The sequence below is a fragment of the Dromaius novaehollandiae genome, chromosome Z (genome assembly GCF_036370855.1).
Source record: "Dromaius novaehollandiae isolate bDroNov1 chromosome Z, bDroNov1.hap1, whole genome shotgun sequence".
Lineage (NCBI taxonomy): Eukaryota > Metazoa > Chordata > Aves > Casuariiformes > Dromaiidae > Dromaius > Dromaius novaehollandiae.
The window spans coordinates 46,560,947-46,574,624 of NC_088132.1; the positions used below are offsets into that span (position 1 = coordinate 46,560,947).

The 13,678-nt window shown below is 42.5% G+C and overlaps 1 protein-coding gene and 1 long non-coding RNA gene across 8 annotated transcripts in view; one reads left to right on the forward strand and one right to left on the reverse strand.

Annotated features, from left to right (window-relative positions):
* LOC135323513 (peptidyl-glycine alpha-amidating monooxygenase-like) overlaps nucleotides 1-3,750 on the reverse strand; it is a 148,924-nt gene extending 145,174 nt beyond the window's left edge. The window contains exons 1-2 of one of the 5 annotated variants that reach the window (XM_064501932.1): nucleotides 3,583-3,749; nucleotides 2,660-2,873 (exon numbers count right to left, since the gene is read on the reverse strand). The gene's annotated coding sequence lies outside the window, so the exon portion shown is untranslated. Of the gene's footprint in view, nucleotides 1-2,659; nucleotides 2,874-3,582 lie in introns of all 5 variants that reach the window. The other 4 variants (XM_064501930.1, XM_064501934.1, XM_064501935.1 and 1 more) reach the window with 4 other exon arrangements.
* A 20-nt stretch (nucleotides 3,751-3,770) lies between these two features.
* On the forward strand, nucleotides 3,771-12,224 carry LOC135324887 (uncharacterized). Of its 3 annotated transcripts, none has more exons than XR_010386118.1 (4): nucleotides 3,771-3,836; nucleotides 4,315-4,572; nucleotides 4,984-5,062; nucleotides 6,970-12,224. It is a non-coding gene; the product is annotated as an uncharacterized LOC135324887 (long non-coding RNA). The 3 variants fall into 3 exon arrangements; XR_010386120.1 differs by having other exon boundaries at nucleotides 3,804-3,830; XR_010386119.1 differs by lacking the exon at nucleotides 3,771-3,836 and adding an exon at nucleotides 3,857-4,088.
* Nucleotides 12,225-13,678: the final 1,454 nt, after the last annotated feature.

Genomic DNA, 13,678 nt, shown 5'->3' on the forward strand with positions numbered 1-13,678 from the left:
ACAATTCATTCACACTTTCAGGTACAGAGAAAAAGGAAGATGCATCCTATGTGCTACCTGTCTTTCTCAACACAAAAGCGCAACGCATTCCATTCAGGATATATACCTGGAGAACATTAAGTTTCAAAAGCTAGCACTGACCATTAATTATACTCCCTATTTATACACACACTACTGTTCTGTGTCAGTACTTGTTCTTTGCTCATGTGACTACAACCTATTTCTCATAATCTTGCTTGATTTTAACTTTTACTTTCAAAAACTCATCATAATCTTTCATACAAAGTGGGTCTCCACATTTTTATTCCCACATATATCTAATATGCAAAAGCAGATTGAGGTATTTGTTTTAACCACAAATTATAAAAAAGAAAAATATTTTGATTCAGTAATTCTTAAATAAAACTTTTTGATCTTCCTCCATAAAGACGTTGAATCATTATTCTAAAATATTTTGTTTTAATTTCCTTCAACACCCCTGAGCAATACTCAGGTAAAACCTTCTCCTTTCTTCAGCCATTGGCAGAAAAATGAATCAAGTGAGCACAGATAAGGCAGACAAGACAGTCTTCCATGTACCACGGAGAAAGGAAGGGGGTTATTTATTAAAGAAAAAGATAAGAACCCTCGGTCTCTTTTAGCGGCCAAAAGCATTTAAGTTTAATGTATTGTCACTGGGGGGCGAAAGGTAAAGTGCAACACAGCAGAGGAAAACTACAGTTTGGCAGAGACTTAGCCTACAAAAATTAAAAGTCTCAATAGTTCTGTCTCCTTCCAAATTGCAATTTTCTGTAGTCAACCTTATACTTAGCTCTGTCCCCAGCAAAACCTTGTATTTGACTGACGCAAGTTCTGCAGCATGAAAAAAGCAGAGCTTTAGCTAGGCTTGGTGTTTTGAGTATGTCCAATGTTTCTTTTGTTGCTTTAAAAAAAAAAAAAAAAAAAAAAAAAAAAAAGATATTTGTAGCTATTCTCAAAATGAAACTGCAATTTCAGTTTTGAGTTGGACTTGAGAATACTCCAGGTATGCTTGGAAGTGCTCTATATTCAACTGTACTATGATGCCTTAACTAAGATTTTTTTTTTTTTTTTTAAATTCAGATTACTTTGACCTGAAACATACAAGCTGTCGTTCTGGGCCAAACTTTTAAACTATTCTAGCAACCAGTGGCTGGCAGAAGCTGGCCCCAGATAGCCTTCAGAAGATGCAAGAGCTATAAAGGCACACATGCTATGATCTACTCCACGAAAAAAATGTAATCCTAATTATTAGAAATTGTTTCCAGTTACAAACCAGAAACACCTCTCTAGTGTGTTCAGCTTGATTTGTGATCCCTTTCAAGTCTTTGTATCAGTAGTTGTAATTGTGGATATCACTATTATCCACGTAAGCATCCCAAGACCTTTACTAAACTCTTTAATTCAAACATCATCCGTGATGGTTAGATCCAATTAAGTGTGGAATGAAAGAGTGGCAAATTACTAGATGACACTTAAAAATATTTTTATTTCATTGGACATATCATTGTTCTTGTGTTTTGAAAAAAAACACATTGGTATTTCTGTCAATCTGTAAAACAAGGACACAGAACGACACTCTTGACACTCTTGGCTCCCCTTTGTGCCACGATTACATGTAAAACAGAATGAATACACTAAAAATAATTTTCTGTCTTTAATACATTTGTATTTTTCACCGAAGTCCCTTGGGATTTTTATGTAAGGAATCAAGAAGAGAACTTCTCTCAAACTGAGCATTTTGTGAAATCAACCACACGCAGGGAAATAACTTCCAAAAGACCAGATACAATCATCTAGTACTCTAATTTGGCTTCAGCAGGTTGGAGGTTACCTTACTCTGCAAGGAAACAAACAAACAAAGCAATGAGAAGGTGGGTTTGCGTTTTGGGTTGACCTCTGAGGTGATCTGGCAAAGGCCTGCACAGACCTCTGCCTCCATGACCTACTGCAGCAGAAAGGCCTCTGTGTCCCATAGCTGTTTTTGGCTGCTGGTTGGCCCTTACCCCTAGGATCGCTCAGCTCCACCTGCGCCAGCGAAGCGCCTGTGATGGGAACGCTATGTCAGAGAAACCGGCACAGCCATTAGAACAAACCTGCTTTCCGCTTCTTATGCGTGCAGCAGCTAGCAAACATGCATCAATCTTCTTTTGAAGTTAGCTTTAAAGCTATCTCCTGATTTTAGATGCAGGGTACAAAACAGAAATATAAAACAAAAGTCTAAAATATAAGTCTTCTTAAAAAAAAAAAAAAAAAAAAAAAAAAGAGTTCAGTTTGGTTTAGATTTTGGGGTTGAACTGTAATCTTCTGAAAGCTGGATCTACCACTGATATTTTTAGCACTGCAATACCTGCAAAGACATAGGAGTACTCCAAATCAAGCAGGAAATAAAAAGGCCTTATTTATACTAAGCAACACATCATCAAGTAACACCCGGTATCATGGGAAGAAGATTTCAGACTCAAGACACTGAAAAGCTTGTGTTTCTATAAGACTTCCATTTCCACACTGAACATTTAGCATTTAAATAGCAGGTTAAAACTCCTAGTTTACAGGAGTGATTTCTTGCTTGCAGAGCCAGGACCCAGCAAACAGTACCTATCCCACGAGCCATCCAGCAGCGGTCTCGGGTAAAACCTACCGGTACCCGCGGGCTCCGCAGGGCCGTGCCGGCGGCCGGGGGGACGCAGCGGCTCGCCGCTGGGCTCGGCTTGGGGACGGCTGGTTTATACAGCGATTTCCACAGCTCGGCCACTCGACTGGTGAACGGGCATCGCCAAGAGCAGGCGCAAACCCGAGTTCTGGGGCACCGGGCAAGCAGATTTGACGTGAAACGCACGCCGGGCAAAACCGACCTGTGAGGTCCAACACAGGCGTTTTAGACAAATAAATAAGTAAATAAATAATAAAAGGCCACGGGACTAACGGGAACGGCGACGCCACCGCTCAGAGCAGCCCGAAGCCAAGAGGAAGAGAGCGCCGGGACCCGACGGGTTTCCGCCGCCGGGCGCCCAGGTGGGCAGAAACGGCCGCCCGCACGCAGCCGGTGCCGCCGCGGCTCCCGCCGCCCCGGGCAGGGCAGGGCCGGTCAGCGGGGACGGGGGGGAGGGGGGGGGGGAGGCGCCCACGCGGCCGTTGGCCCCTGCAGCCGCGCCACGCGCGGGGACCGCGGGAACTCGGGCGCGAGGCGCGCGCAGAGCCGCGGCCACCAGCCCCGCCGGGGAGCGGCGGCCCCGCGCCCTGCCGCAGCCGCGGCCCGCCTCTCCCCCCCCGCAGCGGCCCCGGCCCCACCCGGAAAAGTTGCGGCGCGGCGCGGCGGCAGCCCTCCCGCGGGCGGCGGCGGCGGGCGCCCGGCGCGCAGAGAGGCGCCGCCGCGCCCCGGGGAGCGCAGCCCGCCCGGCGGAGAGCGGCGCCGCGGAGGAGCGCCCGGGCAGGGGCAGCGCAGCCCCACGCGAGGCGAGCGCCCACCGCCGAGCGGCCGGGGCCGGGGCGGACCCCCGCAGCTCCTCCCCCTCGCACCCGCGCCGGGACCCCCGCGGCCACGGCTCAGCGCGCGAAACTCACGGAGCAAAACGCGCCGCGGCACCAGCTCCCGGCCGCGCTGCCTGCGCACTGCCGGCGGCCGCCCCGCAGGCTGCGCTGCGCTGCGCTGCTCCGCAACCGCCGCTCCTGCCGCCGCGACCCCCTTCCTGCCGCCGCGCCCGCCCCGCCCCCGCCGGGGCCGCCTGCCCCGGGCCCGGCCCCGCCCCCGCGGCGGCCCGGCCCTGCCCCCGGCCCCGCCCCGCCCCGCGCGGGGACGAGGCGCCTCTCACGTCTGCGTGCGCTGCTCCCGCGGGCCGCCCCGGCCGGGGGGGAGGGGGGCGGCGCCGCGGCGGGGGGCGCTGGGCGGGTCCGCACCGCCCCGGGGGGCGCCGGGGGGGCGGGCAGGTCTGGGCGGCCCGGGGGGGCGGCGCGGGGGAGCGACGCGCCCCGCGAAGCGCGACGAGGCCGGGTGGGAGCCGAGGTCACAGGCGGCGGGGCCGAGCCGCGCAGCCCCGGCGGCGGCGTGCCGCGAGCTGGCGCGGGCGGAGGTGCGAGCAGGGGCCGCGGGGAGCCCGTCGCCTGCTGCGCGCCCGGGGAGGCCGCGGTGAGGGGCGCCCGGCCGGCTGGGCGAGGCTGGGTGTTTGCGGCCCCTCCGAGGGGGCGGAGGCTGGAGCCCCCCGAGGGCTGGGCGCTGAAACACGGCCATGAAACGCTCGGGTCGGACGTGTCGGTTCGGTGCCGTTGGCAGCTCACGTGCCGTTGTCGTCTCCGCAGGCGGCGAGGGCACATCAGCGAGTCGACCGAGGCCTGGTCCCGCACGGCGTTGGCACCATCCCGCGACGACGACGGAGCATCTTGCAGTGCGCCCACTGCGCGTGGAGGCCGCCGGACATGCCGGAGGCCTCGGGGTCTGGTTGCGCCGCTCGGCTGGGGGCTGCGAACCTCTGCCGTGCCCCAGGGACGCGGGACTGCAGCGTTCGTTGTTTGTGGGGCACTGTCTTCAAACGGTGCTTTAAAACCTAAAAATATATGGTAAGACATCATTCTGCCACCTTCAGGTCCAAGTAATGCCTTATTTTATAAGCAGATCCACTGACTGCATTGTGGGAACAGATTTGGGTAGTCAGGCCTGTGATGGATATTTCCGTATTTTTGCAAAGGCCAGCAGTGTTACCGTTATGGAGGACTCTTCTTATTCATATAAAATCAGAGATATACAGACAGCATGAATAAACTTTTTGAAAGCCTATTCACATTTCCTGAATTAGAGCACGTCAGTGGGTTTTTGGTTTGGTTTTAAATGCCTTGTCCTTTTTCCTTGGATGTTGAAAACTTACTTTGCCTCTGCTAGGTATAAGACACATTTAGCAATTAGTAATTAGTCTGTCCCAAAGATGTTTTCCTTCTTCGATAACTTCTCTGAACAGGTGATCTTCTTTTCAGAAATGATGACTTAGCAGCTCCGGTTACTTTGCAGAGGCACCTGACGTTTCTGTGCAGAGCCGTCCATTATACTGTTCGTGTAAGTCTGTGCTGCGCTCCCCTCCTACAACGGATCTCATTTGTGAAACCCAGTGCCATGGTTGCAGAAGCCTGGTCTAAGGATTTTAGGGAGGTTAAGTAAGACAGTTATCTGGAAGACAGCCTGCACTGAGCAAAGCGATTCAGTTGTGCCTCTCTGAACTGTTATGCTAATATACAGATCTGTTGCAAAGGCAGGAGAACTGCAGAAGTCTTTCCCTGCCTTTCATCCTGGCTGCTGCGGTGTGGCAGAAGAAGAGGCTGTAGCCTCGCAGTCTCTCCCTCGCATTGGGGCTACCTGCTCTTCAGCAGTGTTTCTCATTTTGGCTCCTCTTATGTAAATTCTATGCTTGGTTTAGATTAATTTTTATTTTCAAGGCAACCTCTGTAAAGGGAAGAATGTATGGGGAAGAATTTGGAGAAGGAGCTCAAATAGTCAGATAGTTTGCACATGAACATTCCCCAGGTTAAAAGGGCCCTATTTTATGAGGATGCTATGACTGTCAAAAGCCAGTCCTGCTTGTTTGTAATTGTTGAACATCTGACTTACAGATATGACTAAAAGGAATCAAAGTCTTTGAGAAAGGAAAGAAAAAAGCACGGAAGAATTATTTTACTAACTCTTTGAAAAGTTATTTGGAAACATGTTACAGCAAATTTTGGGTCTACCATGGGGATTTTCTTTAAAATTTTGTTTGAAATTTTTAAAATTTTTGTCTTCATAATTAGGGAAAAGAAATTAAAATCTCAGCTTTTTGTGAATACCTTAGTTCAGCAGTAATGAAGCCATTAATTTGAGTAGACACTGCCAACTCTTTTATTTTTCATTACTGTAAACATATGGCAATCTACCTTAGATTTCATCTTTAATGGCTCTCTAAATAATTCTACTGTATTTACTTCCATTTGCTCATATTGCTTTCATTACTTTGAGTGTTGTTTGAATGCTTTTTGAATTTAATCTCACTTATATTACCCACCTGGTGATCTCTGTGCCAAGTGATTTCATATTGCTTCACAAAGGCAATAAAAATGAATACATTAAAATGTGGTGTTTAAGTTTTGCCGCCTCCTCTTCTGAAATCTGAGGTTAGATTTACAGTGCCTTTTTCTCAAATCTGATATTACTTTGCATTAAAAAAAAATAGTTTTGTTAACTTTGTGATTTATGCGGTAGCCTCCTAGCATGAAGGCATGCAGAAAAATAAATACACCAAGCACTAGATCGTGTAAAGTACTACACTTCCTGCAAGACCGGCTTCACGGAGATTATAAAATATTTGGCATATGATATGACTGGTTAGCTACTTTAATGATTTTCCAATAAGAACAAAGTATTCTGAACGTTCTTTTTCATAAAAGATAACTTACTATAAGGCTTTTGTGTGAAATTAAATAGTGCAACAGCATACAACAGTTAGTTTGCAAATCCGTATTTTAAGTCTCCAGACTTCTGCACTAGGTCCCAATTCAGCAAGGAATTTAAGCACTAGGAAATCAGATACATGCTTTAGTAACTAAATCAAGATCTTTGAGATGAAACAGTTGCATGAAACTAAAAGGTGTAATTGGTCTGTGGTTGCTGTCTCACAAAAAGATTTTCAATATGAGTTCCCCAATGATGCAGACAGTTGCTACCTGCCATTTATAGATATACAAGGAAGTATTGTATGAACTTGTCCAAAAAGCTTTTGAGTCATGCCATCGCCTTACTTATACTTCCATAACATAATATTATCATCACTGGCAAACAGCCATGAAAAGTATTAAATCATAAAAGGCAGTAGCATATATCTTGATGAAATATTTTAGATAGCTAGATAGATGCATCTTTTAAATTTTTGGCTTCGAGCATCATTTACTCTATATTGCCACAGATGCTTATTTCTTTTTTTCCCTCTTTTTCAGGCAAAACAGAATGCTACCTTCCTTTTTTTTCCTCTAGCATATATAAAAGCACAGACTGCATCAGACACTGGAGAGCTGCATGGAGATTTTACTTTGCAAATGGAACAGCATGCTAACAGCATGCTAACAGCATAAAGGATGAAAGTCTTTGAAGAGCTCTTTTGAGGATAGAAATCAGCCCATGAACTCCTTCAGGCTGCAGTCTTATTCATTGTTATTTCCGAGATTTTTTTCACACACTCACCAAGATAAATTCCAATTTAAAAACAGTCCCAGTGAGCTGGTATGTATTATATAGGTATGTAGCACAGCTACAGTTAGTGTACTTTTTATACCTCAACATTATACAAAAATGCTACAGAACAAATACCTATACATCGGAGGTTAAATTTTGTCCCTGCTAAACAGGGAAATATGCCACAAAGCCAGTTAGCACCCTCAGCTAAACTTTGCTTTTAACTTGTGCGTGCAATAAATGGTTTCTGTGGATCGCAGATGAGGTAAGCTTTTGGGGCACTGCTGCTTATATAATGCCTTGCCTGTGAGCAGAAGATTTTCATCTCTAGCTCTGCCAAGCTAGCACGTAAATAACAAAAGAATAAATTATAGCAGTGTTGTAAGGAAAATTATTGATACCACTGTATTACCTAGAGCAATGCCATATTTTACATACAACTGAGAGTGGTTTCTAAGAAGACATAGCTTTAGAACAGAAAATATTTGTTGTCCTTTCTATCGGTATATTTGGGTGTTACTATCTTACATATACACTGGCCTTTTGATCTTAAAGCATAAAAGCTGATATGGCTGAATGTATGTACTGCTAGTGATTACTGGTGCCCTAGTGCAAGTAATTCAGTTAATTGTCATTAATCTGAATATGCCAACTCAAATAACAGTCCTTGAAAATTATCCAAATTTCTCCTGAGGCTTTTCTTGTGTCTTTAAAAAACCTTACTCTCGCCCCTTTGCCTCTGGGATCTATATGCATGTCTTAGTTAAAGGTTATTTTTTTCCCATATACTTACCATTTTTTTGTTTTGAGAAAAAAAAATTATCAGACATCTATGGTAATAATGAAAGGAGACTTACCAAAAATATTAAGTAGGTATGAACCAGACCTTAGACTGCATCTTTAAAACTTCTGAGAATTTAGTGCAGGAAAACAGTGGTTCAACATTTATTGTTTATACTTAATGTAATTACATTAAACAGTGGCTAATACTAGATCCCAGCTTACCACTGACTTCTGTCATACTTAGCTGAAAAACCTCATGAGTATGCTGCAGGTATGGTCTCTAGTGAGATACATCAATCTAAACGCTTTATTTTTCCTAGTGCAATAATACTTGCATATAGAAGGGGAAGTAGCATTTAAATTTAAAAAGTGTTTTAAGAAAGTATTGTAGTAGTCTTTTATATTTGTCAGAGGGTTGGGCTGCTGTTGTGTTTTAAGTATTTAAAAAGTATTTCCATTACTCAATTTCATGACAAAATTCCAGAATTATTAGTCCCAGATTTCAGAGGACTCACCACAGGCACACTGGAAAGAAGGGAGGAGGTCTGATAATTTTTGTTATGGAACCTTGAAATAAGAATAGCTGCAGACAGAAGAGATGAAATAAGATTGAGGGAGAAGACTAGAGGTGATGCTGTCTCTTACTCGGCATATACATCTCTGATTGACTGTACATATAAATGATTGTTTGCATAGAGCAAGACAAAATCTGCTAGTAACGTCTACTGAGCAGACAGTAATTGTTTAACTAACTTTCAGGGTCACTTTATTCCATGCTAACATCAGTTTCTAAAGCTAGCTGTGGCCAGGGGCACATGAACAGAGAGGCAATTTTTGAGACCGGAACAAATCATACTATGGCAGCTGTGCATAAATAAATAGATTTATGTTGCGAAGTGTGAGAAACAAGCACTGAAAAACAAGCAATTGAAATCATGGCAACATATAGCCATGATTTATCCAGGGGTAAATTTACCACTGTTGGACCAGGATTAAAGCACTTTTATGGACTGAGTATCCACAGCTTTTTAAAATTCAGATAGATGGACTTGTCATGGGCTAACTCATGGTGGGTCCATGGCAAGGTAATTATTACCATGCAGACAATATAAAATATCATGAGAGTTAATGTTCTGGGTGAGGATGTAGCCTTGGCATGAATACTGGGGGAGATTATTCAGTCACAAGTATATATCACAGCCAAAAGTGTGTGTGCCAAAACAAGCAATGGGATGCTGGATGGACAGCAGCTTACTTTGCTCCACCCAGTAAATTCCATCTTTCTTTCAGAATGGATGAGAAAGAATGAAATTACAACACTGGTAAGAAAGACAGGTGAAAGAAATGAAGTGGTTCTATTTAACATTTACTTAGTACTTTAGATTTATTAAGCAGTATTTAAATATTAACTAAATAAGCTTCACAACAGCACTATAAAGAAGATAAGGTGCTTTCCCCATTTCTACCCTGTTTCACAGTATTTGGACAACTATTCTTTTCTCTAAGGCTGTAAGTAAAGATAGCCAGTTGTAGATACACAACTAATTGGATAATGTGCCAAACTCATTGAAGCACCTTTATTAAACTCAACAAGACTTGGTAAACTTATTTTCCTTATTCCTCTTCATTCCAGAATTTACTAGTCCCAGTTCTACAAATCTTAGTAAAGGGCAATAGTCATTAGGAATCATGTCACAAAGTCAAGGTCTCAGACTATCCCCCTTTTTCAGAGTGAGGGAGGCAGGGTCCCACCATCATGAAATGTTTGAGGATGGTGGCCAGACTGCACTTTCTTGAAAAGAGATCAAGCAGTTCAGACATTTGCCTTCACTCTGTGTGAACAAAAGAAACCTCCTTTAAAGCCTGAGGTCTTGAAAGACAGATATCTCTCCATTTATCAGGCAGATTTGCTCCATCTTCTTTAAACAGATCCTTAGAAATGCATTTAATCCTTAAAATGGGAACTCATTCCCCTTCTTGTGAAGTATTTGCTCATTTTCTGGTTCACTTCCTCCTGTCCCTGACTGGTCTTCGCCAGCCGGAAGATTCCTTCTTGAAGCACCTCTAGCTAGAGTAAGAAAACAGCAGGAGAAAGTGCTGAAATCTGGCAGATGTCCTTTAGCTTAATGATTAGATTTTGCTTTGTGGAGGTCATTGTCCCTCAGGTGAACAATGATCACCTACGGAGAATGACAACAAGCCCTTAAATCAATTTGGAGTATGTGGGGGAATGTGACTCCATAGCATGCCACCAAAACTAATTCTTTTCTGGCTCTCAGGCAGAAAGCTGACAAGGCATGTGGGCCTACCTGAGATTCCCCCATGCATGACATGCTTTTGTCTGTGTCCAGTGAAGCCAGATTTCCAGAAGCTGAATCTTTTCATTTGATCCTGCAACAGAGCAGATAACAAGATATAAGACTAAAATTTTACCTTGATATATGGTTCTTCTGAAATGATTGAACATAGTATTGCTAGAGCCAACTAAGCTGTTTCTCATCTATTTTCATTTGTGGCAAGTGTAGCCATTGCTATTATGTATGAATGCATCAAAGTCCCCAAAATACAAAGAAGTTTAACTTGATTCTCTATTCCATTTTAACGCTAATGTTAACTTTACCCTGCTTATAAATTGCCTGTTTCCTTGGGGAAATGCTAGACCTAAATATTGACTAAACTGCAGCTAATGCTTTTAATGCCTGCTCTAGACAAAGACACAGAATGGTTTTTCAACCACAAACAAGCCAGTCTTCTTTTAAAATGACATGAAATCAAGATACCTATCCATTGCTTCCAAATTTCAGTACTTTCCCCTCTGATTTTTCTCATCCTTTTGGTAATGCTTCCAAGAAATATTTGGTGATCATTTCCTCTCCTGTAAGATTCTGCTACCAACCTACCTTATAGTTTATAAATTAAAACATTATATCTCTAGTTCTAAAATGTAAATTCACTCATTGGCAGGTGAAAGATTTGCTGTATTGTTTGAGAATATTCATATGGCAATGAAGACCTAGAACATTTATCGAAACTTAGTCAGCATTCATAGTACCACATGACTTCAATCCCTGTTGAATTTCTTCTGGCATGTGGTGCAAATTCCTAAAAGTGAGTGAAAAATGTTAATGTAGGAATGTTTCAGCAGTGCTTTTAAACATAAATATTTTGTATATTCAGGGCAGACACATTACTGTAGCTGGTTGTACTAAATTCCTTGGTGTTTGTGGCAAAATGATATTTGCTTGCATTCTGACAAAAACATGTCTTGGATAAAAAGAAAAAGTAAAGTATGGTATGGCTGAAGCTTCTCTGTGTCCAAGCAATTTACAGCTGTAGTAAGAATCTCTAGGTAAGAGGTCTCTTGGGAAGTAGTCTTACCACTAAATATGGCAGCAGCACCCCAGCATCTATGTTTAACAGAAAGTTGTGCCATGGTCCGCTAATTTAAGAATTTTTGATATAGATACTAACCTCAAGAGCGGATTCCCATCTCTGCATCCTAAGTGTCGAGATACATTAGTCTTCAGCACTGACTCGGGTATATAGGTCTTGGAGAACTGAAAGGTTCAAGATGCCTGTCTGTCTTTCCTCCTTTCCCAGTAGTCCGTGTTAACCTGTGTTAGAGGTTAAATTTAGCAGATTCCATACTCAAGCATGTAGATGTTTTAAGTCAGCATTTCACTAAAGATTTTTAGGACACCTAACTGTTTCCCCACATTGTATATGGAGCCCAGGAGACTAATGCTAATCTTGAGTTTTGAATTCCACTAAGTGAAGTGCTGCACTTAACCACATAAGTCCTTTGCTGGATCTGGTCCTAAAACCAAAATAGTGCATTTGTATGCTTTCTTTTCAGCTAGCCTTCCCTTCCTTGAACTTTCCTTCATACCACCGGTACAGTGATAGTTTTAGGAAAGGAAATATTAGTTCTATTAAACCACAGTTTCTAATAGTGGACCTGTTGTTTGGGATGGCAGAGTGACAAAACACTCACACAGTCAGTCTCTTTGTGAACTGTAGATCATAAAATAAGTAGCTACATTTCCATTAAAATATTAACAGCAGGGGTGGGGTTACATAATTTAAACAAGCTACCATTAAATCCTTCATTTTAACCATAGGGGAGACAGCAGTGGGAAATACGGTGTAGAGGGATAGATACTATTCATAACTATAAATTAGTGTGACTATTAGTATGGCTTGTATATGAGAAATAAAAGAGAAGTGTTGCCCGTAGTACAGAGTCTGCTGTCTTTATTGAGTAAATATGCAAATATCTATTCTAGGAAACAGCATTCCTGTTAAAGAAAATTACTAATTGGTTTGTGAAGAAAAATCAGAAATAGATGAGACACTATATATACCTTAACATTTTTGCAAATATCCTGAAAATATATCTGAAAAATACTGATCAGTCCTTAAGGGATGACCAATCATTTCTTCACTATAGTTCTGTAAGAGAAAAACTCCTGAGGAACTTCTTGTGTCTGAGTTTCCTACTTTATTATAGTGGATTTCCCTTAAGGTGAAATAAGTAGTTCTGTTCACACATTGCAAAGATTTCAAGAAAGCCTGGTCTTACAGACTGAAAACACACAAGCATTGCACTTGATGTGTTAGGAATCCTGACTTATTCCCACCCACAACATTTCGCTAGTAAAGACTCCTGAAACAAAGAATTTTGCAAAGGTATAGCTGGCTTCAACATTATGAATGCGAATGAAAAGCCATGATTTTGCCAATAACCTTCCAATCACTTTCATGTTTTTATCTCTTAAACTGTACTAATGCAATTGGTGCTAACTTTTATTATTTATTTTTGGCAATATTTTTTTAGATACTTTTATGAAATTATAAATTTGTCTCATTTCAATGGCATTGCTGTCTCAGAAGGACCCTCAAACACTGTAAACATTATCTTGTTAAGGAGAATGGAATGTGGTATATTTGTGTGTGTCCTATAAGCAGATCTTTTCATTATAAGCATTTGAAAATTCTTTTCATTAAATAAGATCAATAGGCTAACAACTATAGAAGGTAAACAGCTAGTTCTTCCTAAAGCTTGGAAGGAGCAGAAGGGGTGGTTAAGGCCAGCTCAGACTCCGTTAGTGAGTTATCCGCTCAGCTAAACTGAGCTGTTTCTAGTGAACTCACTAATGGGACATGGCAATTCACTATTAAAGGCATTGGCTCTAACTTGTGATGTTACCAACATCCCTAACGTGTATATGCCTGCTGTCATTCAGATTTTGTTTTGTCTTCACAGGTATAACCTGTGCTGGGAGAATTTAATTCCAGAATCCTATTATACAATTCTGTGTGACTCTATATGGTTATATTACTGGATTATACTGAGCTTAAATTAAAATTTTTACTTTCTCTGGAAATGAATTGGACAGATTTCTTCAAGCATCCCACTAATACAGCTGAATAAAATCCATCACACTCCAAGTGCGTTTTTAGAACGTATTCTTTACATATTTTATGGTATTCATTACTGAAACATTGAGCAGAGTCCTGATGTTACATATATCTTATAGACACATCAGTCAATACCGCTTATTTGTCATGAAGTAGGGAAGATGAATGAAGAAGAATGAAATTATTAGCAGGAATAAAAATGTAAATATATAAAAATAAATATAAATGGAATATAAAAGTATAATTTTCAGTTTGTTATACTGGCTTCTA